The sequence below is a fragment of the Ranitomeya variabilis genome, chromosome 4 (genome assembly GCF_051348905.1).
Source record: "Ranitomeya variabilis isolate aRanVar5 chromosome 4, aRanVar5.hap1, whole genome shotgun sequence".
Lineage (NCBI taxonomy): Eukaryota > Metazoa > Chordata > Amphibia > Anura > Dendrobatidae > Ranitomeya > Ranitomeya variabilis.
This window is the reverse complement of record NC_135235.1, coordinates 102,609,645-102,624,270: the sequence shown is the minus strand read 5'-3', so window position 1 is coordinate 102,624,270 and position 14,626 is coordinate 102,609,645. Positions and strand designations below refer to the sequence as shown.

Below are 14,626 nucleotides of genomic sequence, written 5' to 3'. Positions count from 1 at the left end.
TAGTCAGACAAAAATGCCGGAACCTCAGAGGGAGTAGATGAAGCAATGGAAACCAAAGGTACTTCCCCATGAGCCCCCTGACATCCCCAGCTTAATACGGACATTGTCTTCCAGTCAAGAACTGGATTATGAGTTTGTAGCCATGGCAATCCAAGCACTAAGACATCATGCAAATTATGCAACACAAGGAATCGAATCACCTCCTGATGGTCTGGAGTCATACACATAGTCACTTGTGTCCAGTATTGAGGTTTATTCCTAGCCAATGGCGTGGAATCAATACCCTTCAAAGGGATAGGGACTTCCAGAGACTCTAGACTAAACCCACATCGCCTGGCAAAGGACCAATCCATAAGACTCAGGGCGGCGCCAGAGTCCACATAAGCATTCACGGTAATAGATGATAATGAACAAATCAAAGTCACAGATAAAATAAACTTAGACTGCAAAGTGCTAACTGCAAAAGACTTATCAACCCTTCTTGTGCGTTTAGAGCATGCTGATATAACATGAGCAGAATCGCCACAATAGAAGCACAACCCATTTTTACGCCTATAATTCTGCCGTTCACTTCTGGACAGAATTCGATCACATTGCATATTCTCCGGTGCCTGCTCAGAAGACACCGCCAAATGGTGCACAGATTTGCGCTCCCGTAAACGCCGGTCAATCTGAATAGCCATTGTCATGGAGTCATTCAGACCTGTGGGCGTAGGAAACCCCACCATGACATCTTTAACGGCGTCAGAGAGACCCTCTCTGAAATTCGCCGCCAGGGCGCACTCATTCCACTGAGTAAGCACAGACCATTTTCGAAATTTTTGACAATATATCTCAGCTTCATCATGCCCTTGAGAGAGGGCTATCAAGGCTTTTTCAGCCTGAATCTCCAAATTAGGTTCCTCATAGAGCAACCCCAGCGCCAGAAAAAACGCATCCACATTGAGCAGCGCAGGGTCCCCTGGCGCCAATGCAAATGCCCAATTCTGGGGGTCACCCCGCAGCAAGGAAATAACAATCTTAACCTGCTGAGCGGGGTCTCCAGCGGAGTAAGATCTCAGAGAAAGATACAATTTACAATTGTGCTTAAAATTCAAAAAACGAGATCTATCTCCAGAAAAAAACTCTGGTATAGGAATTTTAGGTTCAGACATAGGAGCATGTATGACAAAGTCTTGTATATTTTGAACCTTAGAAGTGAGATTATACAGATTTGAAGCTAAACTCTGGATATCCATTTCTCAGCAGCTGAGATCTGAGCCATTCAGGGATTAAGAGGAGGGAAAAGCAGCAGACAGCAATTATGGCTAGACAGACTTCAGAGTAAAAAAAAAAAAAAAAAAAAAAGGTGTCAGAAACTTCTTTTCTCTCCTTCTTCAGCCAATACTTTTAACACAGTTAGGCCGGCTATACTGTCATGGTTCCCAATGGCAGGGACATAGGCAAAAACAGGACTAGCTCTAGGAAGATGGAATCTAAGCTGACCGCGATGCTGAACCTCACGCACAACTACCAGTGGCCAGGGAACGTACCTGCGTTTTATCCCTAGACGTCTCGCACCAGCCGGAGATCTAGCTACCCCTAATAGAGGAAACACAGACCTGGCTTGCCTCCAGAGAAAACCCCCAAAGTGATAGTAGCCCCCAACATATAATGACGGTTAGTTAAGAGGAAAACACATACGCAGGATGAATACAGATTCAGCAAAGAGAGGCCCACTAACTAGATAGCAGAAAATACAAAAGTGGACTTCGCGGTCAACTCAAAACCCTACAAAATACCATCCTGAAATGACTTTAAACTCCGGTATCAACTCATGACACCGGAGTGGTCATTTCAGTTCACTAGAGCTTCCAGCAGCAAGATTCATATAAATGCACGCTGGACAAAAGGTACATATGATCCAACTTATCTGAATCAGCAGACTTGGAGCAGGTAGCAAGTAACAGAGGAGCTCTGGTAACATTGATAGCCGGCAAGTAAATGACTGAGAAGCCAGACTATATAGGAGACTCCCATTTCCTGATGGGAACAGGTGCACAGGAGATAAAAGACAGAAGTCAACCAGTACCACCAGTAGCCACCAGAGGGAGCCCACAAACAGAATTCACAACATAAAGGCAAACATACTGGTAGACCAAGGAAGACATCAAAGCATCAAGACCAGTAACTTAAAGCAATATGTCTCCAAAACAGGAAATGCACAACAAAACAAAAGGTTACAATGGGCTAAGGAAAAGCAATCGTGGACTGTGGATGACTGGATGAAAGTCATATTCAGTGATGAATTGCAAATCTGCATTGGGCAAGGTGATGATGCTGGAACTTTTGTTTGGTGCCGTTCCAATGAGATTTATAAAGATGACTGACTGAAGAGAACATGCAAATTTCCACAGTCATTGATGATATGGGGCTTCATGTGGAAGTTGAAGAAAATGGTCCATGACAAGGCTCCAACCTGCAAAGCTGATCTGGCAACAGTAATCAGAGAAAGTTGGAGCCAGATTCATGAAGAGTCCTGTGTGACACTCATTAGGTCCATGCCTCAGAGACTGCAAGCTGTTATAAAAGCCAGAGGTGGTGCAACAAAATACTAGTGACGTTTTGGAGTGTTTTTTTGTTTGCTTGTTTTTCATGATTCCATAATTTTTTCCTCAGAATTGAGTGATTCCATCATTTTTCCCTTAAGGATGGGTAAAAAAAATTAACCATTACTGACTACCACATTTTTTGTTCTTTATTTCTTTTAGTGTTTCTTAAAGACAGAAAGTTGTCATTTCAAATTACTTTAGTTTTGTGCCATGTCTGCGATCTGCTTTTTTCCTACAAAATTAAACAACTGAATGAACATCCTCCAAGGCCGGTGATTCCATAATTTTTGCCAGGGGTTGTAACTGATCTAACCCCTCCCAACTAGTGGGCTAATCCCAAGGTGGTAACTGTATACTACCCTGTGATGCAAACTATATCCCAATGTTTTGCAATGGTTCTTCTAGTCGACAGACCTCCCCAATCCCCAGGAACGGCGTTGATGCAGAGCTTCCAAGAGAACCAAGGCACAAACTGGCCATAAGGATATTTTGAAACACTTTATCAAACATATAACATACATAACACATTATCATATAATACTTCACATTAACTCCTTCTTGCCACAACTTCTTCACCTACTCCACCTACATATGCGAGTCACACTTGTCTTTGTACTCCTCACCTGGTTGCCGCCATGCACGCTTCACACCAGCTGAAAGAAATAAGTTTATCTTGGTTTCATCAGACTGTGAAGAAGAGAATGGCTAATGAAATCAATTATTAAACCTTATATAAGTCAGTTCAGATATGGTGTAGCAAGATGGAGTCTATTTCCTGAGTAGCAGCACACTGGAAGGAATTTTTGAATGTGAAGAAGTCACTGGACATTGGACTGAATACCATATATGGAAGTGAAGTTGGAAATTAAGTTGGAATGGACCAATCAGAGTGACACTAACTATTCAGAAGTTGTGTGACCCCCATTTCCTGTCTGTAGCCTGGTCTGCTGTTCGGAGAATAAAGCAGTTGTGTGCAAGCCTTTGCTGAGAGAGGAAGTGTGTATCTGTCTCTGTGTATCCGATACATTCTTTGCCTCTAAGCTAGCACTCAGCTTATTTTTGGTCAGGTACAAGCAATCATATAGATCTCACTTTAAGGGATCACCCTCACAAGACCACAGGACATGGTTCCAGTAATCCATGTTCTTAGTCTGCTTGTCTTCAGCAAAGTGTTTGCAGGCCTTCTTGGGCATCATCTTTAGAAGACGCTTCCTTCTGGCATGACAGCCATGCAGACCAATTTGATGCAGTGTGCGGCCTATGATGTGAGCACTGACAGGTTGACCACCCACCACTTTATCCGCTGCAGCAATTCTGGCACCACTCATGTTTATTTTGAAAAGACAACCCCTGGATATGATGCTGAGCATGTGCACTCAACTTCTTTGATCGACAATGGTGAGGCCTGTTCTGAGTGGACCTGTCTTGTTACACTGCTGTATGGTCTTGGCCACTATGAGGCAGCTCAGTTTCAGGGTGTTGGCAATCTTCTTATAGCCTAGACCATCTTTATGTAGAGCAACAATTATTTTTTTCAAATCCTCAGAGTTCTTTGCCATGAGGTGCCATGTTGACCTTCAAGTAACCAGTATAAGAGAGTTTTACAGACCCACTGCGCATTCACACCTGAGACCTTGTAATACTAATGAGTCACATGACACCTGGGAGAGAAAATGGCTTGTGGGCAAAATTTGGCCATTTTTACTTATCGGTGTACTCACTTTTGTTGCCAGAGGTTTAAACATTAATGGCTGTGTGTTGAGTTATTTAGTGGGCACACCAAATTTACACCAAATTTGTTATAGAAATTTTACACTGACTACTTTACATTGGATCAAAGTGTCATATCTTCAGTGTTGTCCCATGCAAACATATAATAAAATATTTACAAAATAGGGTGTACTTTTATGAGATACTGTATATATACACTTCTTAAAGAATAAAGGGAATACTTAAACAACACAATGTAACTCCAAGTCAACGAATGTTACATCTGTGAAACCAACCTGTCCAGTTATGAAGCAACATCAATTGTGAATCAATTTCTCTTGCTGTTGTGCAAATGGAACAGACAATAGGTAGAAATGATAGGCAATTAGCAAGACAACCCCTATAAAGGAGTGGTTCTGCAGGGGGTGACCACAGACCATTTATCTGTTCTCATTCTTTTTGGCTGTTATTTCGGTTACTTTTACATTTTGTCATTGCTCTCACCCCTAGAGATACTGTACAGTAGCATAAGGCAGTGTCTACCACCCACAAAAGTTGCTCAGGTAGTGAAGCTCATCCAGGATGGCACATCAATGTGAGCTGTAGCAAGAAGTATCTGTCAACACAGTCTCCAGAGCATGGAGCAGATAACAGGAGACAGGCCAGTACACCAGGAGATGTGGAGGGGGCAGTAGGAGGGAAACAACCCAGCAGCAGGACCACTACCTCCTCCTTTGTGCAAGAAGGAACAGGAGGAGCAGTGCAGAGCCCTGCAAAATAACCTCCAGCAGGCCACTAACATCCATGTGTCTGCTCAAACTGTCAGAAACAGACTTCATGAGGGTGGTATGAGGGCCTCGCATCCCCACAAGTGGGTGTTGTGCTTACAGCTCAACACCACGCAGGGCAATTGGCATTTGACAGAGAACACCGATTCGACATTGGCACCCTGAGCTTTTCACAGATGAGAGACACTGCACACTAGAGTTTGCATGTTTAGGATGCTCTGGATCAGCGTATACGATAGCGCGTTTGAAATCCTATCCAGCAACTTCGCACAGCCATTGAAGAGGAGCGGACCCACAATCCACAGGCCACAATCAACAACCTGATCAACTCTATGTGAAGGAGTTGTGCCGCAGTGCGTGAGGCAAATGATGGTCACACCAGATACTGACCGGTTTTCTGACCCTTCACCTCCCCTGCAGCCTCCCAATACTGTAAAACATTTTAGAGTGGCGTTTTATAGTACCAAGCCCAAGGCTCGCCTGTGCGATAATCATGCTGTCTAATCAGCATCTTGATGTGCCACACCTGTCAGGTAGACGGATTTCAGCAAAGCACAAGTGCTTACTAAGGCTGGGTTCACATTAGCGTTTCTGTGCGAGGCGTATGATCCGCATAGATCTGCATGCATCATGCGTACGTATCTTTAACATGGTGTACGCAGGGACATGCGTTTGCTATCTACTGGCTAACACGGTACCAATATATTTATCTTTACTGTCTATGGGAATGCATTGGTATGCAAGGACATGTGCACGCATGGGTTCGATACGCATGCATACTTTAGACTGTGCATGTCCAGAAAATGATGTCACCACCTCCACCATGCGCATAAAAAACGCAAACGCATGCCAAAACACATGTAAACACATGCACACGCAGCATTTTTTTTGCGACATGCGTAAGATGATGCGGAGGTGTAAGAATGTGTTTGCATGCGTTCTGGCATGCGTTTGCGAATGCAGATGATACACTGCGCTCAGAAACGCTAATGTGAACCTATCCTAACACAGATTTAGACAAATTTGTGACAATGAGTGAAAAAAAGCCTTTTGTGTGCATAGAAAAAGTCTTATGCTACGTTCACATTAGCGGCGGGCGCCGCATGCGTCATGCGCCCCTATATTTAACATGGGGGCGCATGGACATGCGTCGCACTTGCGTTTTGCGCCGCATGCGTCGCTGCGGCGCCCGCGTCCGGGCGCAGAGGACGCAGCAAGTTGCATTTTTGCTGCGTCCAAAATGAATTAAAAAAAGGACGCATGCGGCGCAAAACGCAGCGTTGTGCATGCGTTTTGCTGCGTTTTTGTTTGCGTTGTGCGCTGCGGCGCCGACGCTGCGGCGCACAACGCAAATGTGAACGTAGCATTAGATCTTTGGGTTCAGCTCATGAAAACTGGGGGCAAAACCAAAAGTGTTACGTTTATAATTTTGTTCATTATATATGAGGGGTCTTGATGAGTTGATTATCAGGGCAGTTAAAGGGAATTATAAGGCTACTAACCAGCAAATATAGGGTTAATTTGCAGGTTTATAGTGTTAGGAAAGTTCCTGGCCACCATACTGAAAATGCGACACCCGGGAGAAAATTAACTTTATTCTTGTCGGTAGCCATCACCGCGCAAGCACACCTGTGTATGGGAAAAATGTAAGCCAATAGCCATTTAAAGGGAACCTGTCACCACGTTTTTGGAAGATGGGATAAAAATAGCGTTAAATAGGGGCAGAGGTGGGCGTTACATTAGAGTGTTTGTTATGCGTTTATTACCCACCTAAGTTGCCGAAATACCTTTGCAAAGTCTCCGTTTTCGCCTGTCAATCAGGCTAGTCTGGTCAGATGGGCGTTGTCTTCCCCCAGATCTTGTTTAGTTTTCCGTTGGTGGCGTAGTGGTGTGCGCATGCCCAAGGTCCCGAATCCTCTGCCAGGGGATTTCAAAGAGCGCGGTGTCCGTTATTGCATTGGTGATCGGTGGGCGCGGCCATCTTCCTTTGGCCGCGCGTGCGCAGAAGCGGCGCTCTGCTTGCCGCGGCGCTCTGCTGGCCGCGGCTTCAGGAAAATGGTCGCCGCGATATCCATCTGCGCACGCGCGGCATCCCGCGGCCATTTTCCTGATGCCGCGGCCAGCAGAGCGCCGCTTCTGCGCACGCGCGGCCAAAGGAAGATGGCCGCGCCCACCGATCACCAATGCAATAACGGACACCGCGCTCTTTGAAATCCCCTGGCAGAGGATTCGGGACCTTGGGCATGCGCACACCACTACGCCACCAACGGAAAACTACGCAAAATCTGGGGGAAGACAACGCCCATCTGACCAGACTAGCCTGATTGACAGGCGAAAACGGAGACTTTGCAAAGGTATTTCGGCAACTTAGGTGGGTAATAAACGCATAACAAACACACTAATGTAACGCCCACCTCTGCCCCTATTTAACGCTATTTTTATCCCATCTTCCAAAAACATGGTGACAGGTTCCCTTTAAGGTTTTGGGGGGCTCTAGTCAGCAAGGTGAATCTGCTACATGCTGTCAGTCAGTGTTGGGCTGGGGTGCTTAGGGCTCACCAGTAGAATTGACCCTCACTACAGATACATGCAAATACCTGTTAGGTGTTAATACCATTAAGGCCGGAGTCACACTAGAGCGTAATACGGACGAGTGCTATGATAAAAAAAATCGCATAGCACTTGGACCAATGTTAATCTATGGGACAGCTCCCATCATCCGTTGTTTTCTCGTCCGTATTATACGTGCCATATCTGAGCCAAGACTCACGAATGAAAGTCTATGGGTGCGAGAAAAACTCACACACCACACGGACTATCAGTGTGACTTGCAAGAAATACGCACCGGTGTCCTTTAGAAAAGCCGGCAATTCAGTGCGGTGTAATGTAAAATCACACTGACAGGTTAAAATAGAATAGATAAAATAAATGTGTACACATATTATAGTACCTATATATATATATATATATATATACTGTATATATATATATATATATATATATATATATACTGCTCAAAAAAATAAAGAGAACACTAAAATCCCACATCCTAGATATCACCGAATGAAATATTCCTCTTGTAAATCTTTATTCATTACATAGTGGAATGTGTTGAGAACAATAAAACCTAAAAATGATCAACGTAAATCACAAATAACATCCCACGGAGGTCTGGAGTTGGAATGATGCTCAAAATCAAAGTGAAAAATGAAGTTACAGGCTAATCCAACTTCAGTGGAAATGCCTCAAGACAAGGAAATGATGATCAGTAGTGTGTGTGGCCTCCACGTGCCTTTATGACCTCCCTACAATGCCTGGGCATGCTCCCGATGAGGCGGCGGATGGTCTCCTGAGGGATCTCCTCCCAGACCTCGACTAAAGCATCCGCCAACTCCTGGACAGTCTGTGATGCAATGTGATGTTGGTGGATGGTGCAATACATGATGTCCCAGATGTGTTCAATCGGATTTAGGTCTGGGTAATGGGCGGGCCAGTCCACAGCTTCAAGGCCTTCATTTTTCAGGAACTGCTGACACACTCCAGCCACATGAGGTATGGCATTGTCCTGCATTAGGAGGAACCCAGAGCCAAGCGCACCAGCATTTGGTCTCACAAGGGGTCTGAGGATCTCATCTCGGTACCTAATGGCAGTCAGGCTACCTCTGGCGAGCACATGGAGGGTTGTGCGGCCCTCCAAAGAAATGCCACCCCACCCCATTACTGACCCACTGCCAAACTGGTCATGTTGAAGGATGTTGCAGGCAGCAGATCGCTCTCCACGGCGTCTCCAGACTCTGTCACATCTGTCACATGTGCTCAGTGTGAATCTGCTTTCATCTGTGAAGAGCACAGGGTGCCAGTGGCAAATTTGCCAATACTGGTGTTCTTTGGCAAATGCCAAGCATCCTGCACGGTGTTGGGCTGTGAGCACAACCCCCATCTGTGGACGTAGGGCACTCAGACCATCCTCATGGAGTCGGTTTCTAACCATTTGTGCAGACACATGCACATTTGTGGCCTGCTGGAGGTCATTTTGCAGGGCTCTGGCAGTGCTCTTCCTGAGGTAGCGGTCCTGCTGCTGGGTTGTTGCCCTCCTACGGCCCCCTCCATGTCTCCTGGTGTACTGGCCTGTTTCCTGGAAATGCCTACAGCCTCTGGACACTACGCTGACAGACACAGCAAACCTTCTTGCCACAGCTCGCATTGATGTGCCATCCTGGATGAGCTGCACTACTTGAGCCACTTGTGTGGGTTGTAGAGACCGTCTCATGCTATCACGTGTGTGAAAGTACAACCAACATTTTAAATTGAACAAAACATCAGCCAGAAAGCATTGGTACTGAGATGTAGTCAGTGGTCCCTACCTGCAGAACCACTCCTTTATTGAGTGTGTCTTGATAATAGGCAATAATTTCCATCTGTTGTCTATTCCATTTGCACAACAGCATGTGAAATTGATTGTCAAACAGTGTTGCTTCCTAAGTAGACAGTTTTATTTCACAGAAGTTTGATTTAGGGTACTGTCACACAGTGCAATTTTGATCGCTACGACGGCACGATTCGTGACGTTCTAGCGATATCGTTACGATATCGCTGTGTCTGACACGCTACTGCGATCAGACATCACGCTGAGAATCGTACGTCGTAGCAGATCGTTTGGAACTTTCTTTCGTCGCTTGATCACCCGCTGACATCGCTGGATCGTTGTGTGTGACAGCGATCCAGCGATGTGTTCGCTTGTAACCAGGGTAAACATCGGGTAACTAAGCGCAGGGCCGCGCTTAGTAACCCGATGTTTACCCTGGTTACCAGCGTAAACGTTAAAAAAACAAACAGTACATACTCACATTCCGGTGTCTGTCCCCGGCGTCTCAGCTTCTCTGCACTGTGAGCGCCTGCCGGCCGGAAAGCGAGCCCAGCGGTGACGTCACCGCTGTGCTTTCCGGCTGGCACAGACACAGTGGAGAGAAGCAGAACGCCGGGGGACAGACACCGGAATGTAAGTATGTACTGTTTGTTTTTTTGACGTTTACGCTGGTAACCAGGGTAAACATCGGGTTACTAAGCGCGGCCCTGCGCTTAGTTACCCGATGTTTACCCTGGTTACCCGGGGACTTCGGCATCGCTCCAGCGCCGTGATTGCAAAGTGTGACCGCAGTCTACGATGCTGGAGCGATAATCATACGACACTGCGACGTCACGGATCGTGCCGTCGTAGCGACGAAAATTGCACTGTGTGACAGTACCCTTACTTGGAGTTATATTCTATTGTTTAAGTATTCCCTTTATTTTTTGAGAAGTGTATATATATATATATATATATATATATATATATATGTCATTGACACACATAAATACAAGGGTTGGACCAAATAATGGAAACACCTAACGTTTTGGCATCATAATCTTCGAACATGTGATAAACGTGCAAACCGTGACATATGGTAATGTTTTGTAGTTGATTATTTGTGATATGTGTATGTAAATTAACTGTTTGTTTTGCAGAATTGTAAGAACATTGATGAGAACCTGATACCAATGGCAGAACTCTCGGATTTTCAAAGAGGCCAAATTGTTGGTGCTCGTATGGCAGGCACTAGTGTAACAGAAAGTGCCCGAATGCTTGGCGTGTCACGAGGTACTGTCTCCAAAGTAATGACTGCATTTGAAAGAGAAGGAAAAACGTCCGCAGCAAAGCACAGGTCCGGCCGAAAGTCAAAGTTGACTGAGAGAGACCGTCAGACTCTAAAGCGAATTGTGAGAGAGAATTGCAAGACCACGGCTCCGAAAGTCACTGCTGAGCTCAATGAACACCTACAGAACCCAGTTTCCACAAAAACTGTTCATCGGGAGCTGCACAAGTCTGGATTCCACGGAAGAGCTGCAAATAGAAAACCGCTGTTCTCAATGACAAATGTTTCCAAGCGTTTAGAGTGATGTAGAAACCTCCAGAATTGGTCACTCGAGCAATGGAAACATGTGATATTCTCAGACGAATCATCGTTTAGCCTATTTCCAGCCGAGCGTACGTTTGGAGACAGCTGAAAGAAGCATTCCATCCAGACTGCCTTCTCCCAACCGTAAAACATGGTGGAGGTTCTGTGATGATATGGGGTGCTATTTCGTGGAGATCTGCCGTGCCAATGATATCCCTTCATGGAAGAATTAACAGCCGAGATTATTTAGGCATTTTGGGCGACCAAGTGCATCCAATGGTTCAAGCACTGTTCCCAGAGGTGAGCGCCATCTTTCAGGATGATAATGCACCAATTCATACAGCTAGAATCATTAAAGCATGGCACGAGGAACATTCTAATGACGTTGAGCATCTCATCTGGCCCCCACAATCCCCAGACCTCAACATTATTGAGCATTTATGGTCGATTTCAGAGATTCAAGTTAGACGTCGATTTCCGCCGCCATCGTCGCTCAATGAACTGGAGAGTGTTTTAACTGCAGAATGGGCTAAAATTCCTTTGGAAACAATTCACACCTTGTATGAATCCATACCTCGGAGAACTGAGGCTGTAATCGCCGCAAAAAGTGGACCTACACCATATTAAACTAACTTTTGTTGATGTTTCCAGGTGTTTTCATTATTTGGTCCAACCCCTGTATATCTATATTTATATTTCATAGAGAGTTAGGTAGCAGAATAGCCGATAATTCAATTGTCGGGTTCCGTAAAATCATTGCAGAAGCTGACGGGATATGATACATGGTTTACACACAGTAAACCATTGCATATCAGTTAGATTTATTTATGTCCCTGACTATTAATGTTAGTAATGTGTGTGTGTAAAATTTTGGCACTGTAGGTGTTAAATTAAAGGATTAATTCACGGAAAAAAATGGCGTGGGCTCCTGCGCAATTTTCTCCTCCAGAGAGGGAAAGCCAGTGACTAAGGGCAGGTATTAATAGCCTAAAAAGGGACCATGGTTATTGCACCCCCCAGCTAAAAAAAATCTGCCCCCGGCCACCCCAGAAAAAGCGTATCTGTAAGATGCACCTATTCCGGCACTTAGCCTCTCTCTTCCCACTGCCCTGTAGTGGTGGCATATGGGGTAATAAGGGGTTAATGTCACCTTAGTATTGTAAGGTGACATTAAGCCTGGCTTTAGTAATGAAGAGGTGTCAATAAGACGCCTATCCATTACTAATCCTATAGTTTGTAAAGGGTTAAATAAAAAAATACACATGCAGAATAAAGTCTTTTAATGAAATAATTAAACACACAGGTTTACCATCTTTATTACACTCTCAATCCAAGTGAAGCCCTCGTTCTTCTGTAAAAAAAATCCAAAATAAAAAAGCAACAATATCCCATACCTGTCCGCTGTACAGTCAAGTCCCACGCTGCAATCAATCTCAATCTTTCTCAATCTCAATCTTTCCTTTTCCGCAAAACTTATTCTCATCATGCTGACTGTTGTGAATTCCGTTCTCGGACTCCCTGATGTGGTCATGAATGGTACTTTGGTTAGTTCTGCTCTTGGGCTCCCTCTGGTGGCTTCGAGCGGAACTGCTGGTCACTAGGTTGACTTTATCAGCTGCTCTCGTTATGTTGCTATGCTGCTTCCCTATTTAACTCCACTCAGATCGTTACCTGATGCCAGCTGTCAATGTATCAGAATTGGTTCAGATCTCTCTTGGACTTCTCTGGGGACCTGTCTACTCCAGCAGAAGCTAAGTCCCTGCTAGTTCATTTGTTGTTACTGCTACCTGAATATATTTCTTAGCTCTGCTAAATTCTAGTCCAGCTTGCTATCATGATGTTTCCTTGCTAGCTGGAAGCTCTGGGGTGCAGTGTTGCACCTCCACACCGTGAGTCGGTGCGGGGGTCTTTTTGCATACTCTGCGTGGTTTTGTAGTTTTTTTATGCTGACCGCATAGTATTCTTTTCTATCCTCTGACTATTTAGTAAGTCTGGCCTCCTATGCTAAAACCTGTTTCATTCCTGTGTTTGTGACTTTCCTCTTAACTCACAGTCAATATATGTGGGGGGCTGCCTTTATCTTTGGGGAATTTCTCTGAGGCAAGGTTAGGCTTCTATTTCTATCTTTAGGGGTAATTAGCTCTTAGGCTGTGAAGAGGCGTCTAGGGAGAGTTAGGTACGCTCCACGGCTATTTCTAGTGTGTGCGATAGGAGTAGAGTTTGCGGTCAGCAGAGTTCCCACTTCCCAGAGCTAGTTCCGTTTTTTTAGTTTACTCATCAGGTCATTCCAAGTGCTCCTAACCACCAGGTCCATAACAGCTGACATACGCTCTAACAGTTTTGGCTCCATTACTCCTCACTCTCCTTTGCTATCCTCAAACCCCAGCACCCCCTAACCAAGTAATAATATCTCCTTCCCTCCTGCCTCCACACCTGACCTCCTCTGCTGACCTGCTCCTCAACCTCAGATCTCTCCTAATAAAGCACCAAACAAGTCGCCCACTCTCCTTCTCTCACCTGCTCGTCTCTCTCTGCTTCTCCTCACTGCTGGCAACATATCTCCCAACCCTGGGCCCCCACAGCTCATACCTCCTAATACTACTCCCTCCTATCGCTCCCAACCCAATATAAACACCCGAAATCTTGCCCACCTCAAATCCGTGCCCATGACGCCCACCCCCGTGCACACTCTCTCTGGATCACTATGGAATACCCGCTCCATCTGCAATAAACTCCACGTGATTCACGACCTGTTTACCTCTCGTAACCTTTTCTTTCTGGGCATCACCAAAACATGGCTGACACCCTCTGACACAGCCTCCCCTGCTGCACTATGTTACGGTGGCCTCCACTTCACCCACACTCCTCTCCCTGGCAACAAACATGGTGGAGGAGTGGGCCTTCTCCTTTCTTCCAACTGTACCTTTAACCCAATCCCACCTCTACCCTCCCTTATCCTCCCCTCTTTTGAAGTCCACTCTGTCCGCATCTACTCCTCCTACAACCTCCAAATGGCCATCATATATCGACCTCCAGGCCCGACCACTGCCTTTATTGACCAATTCTCCACCTGGCTCCTTCACTTTCTGTCTGCTGACATTTCCACCATCATCATGGGTGACTTCAACATCCCCATTGACACCCACCAGTCAGCAGCCTCCAAACTCCTGTCCCTTACTTCATCCTTTGGACTTATTCAGCGGTCCTCCTCAGCCACCCACACAGACGGACACACATTAGACCTGGTCTTCACCCGTTTATGCTCCCTATCTAACTTCTCAACCTCCCCTCTCCCTCTATCTGACCACTGTCTACTCACTTTCTCATCCCTGTCCTCCTCACCTGTCACCCATGTCCAGCACCATGCGCACCCACGCAGGAACCTCGCACACCTAGACACCCACACACTCTCCGACTCTATACTACCACTGTCCTCTATATCTTCACTCCACGACAGACACTGCCACTGCTTTCTACAATGCCACTCTTGCATCAGCTATTGACACAGTCGCCCTGTCATGCATAGCAGAGTGCGACAAACCAATAGACAACACTTTTAACTCGCTCCTCCGCCCACCACTGCCCCCTCCGAGTTCCCTAA

At 45.7% G+C, this 14,626-nt stretch overlaps 1 protein-coding gene across 3 annotated transcripts in view; it reads right to left on the bottom strand.

The window, feature by feature from the left end:
* The window catches only part of MYPN (myopalladin), a 285,718-nt gene that overhangs the window by 219,602 nt on the left and 51,490 nt on the right, over nucleotides 1-14,626 (bottom strand). The window contains exon 1 of one of the 3 annotated variants that reach the window (XM_077258989.1): nucleotides 3,181-3,199. The exons of the other annotated variants lie outside the window; for them this stretch is intronic. The gene's annotated coding sequence lies outside the window, so the exon portion shown is untranslated. Of the gene's footprint in view, nucleotides 1-3,180; nucleotides 3,200-14,626 lie in introns of those variants that run through there. 3 annotated transcript variants of the gene reach the window in all.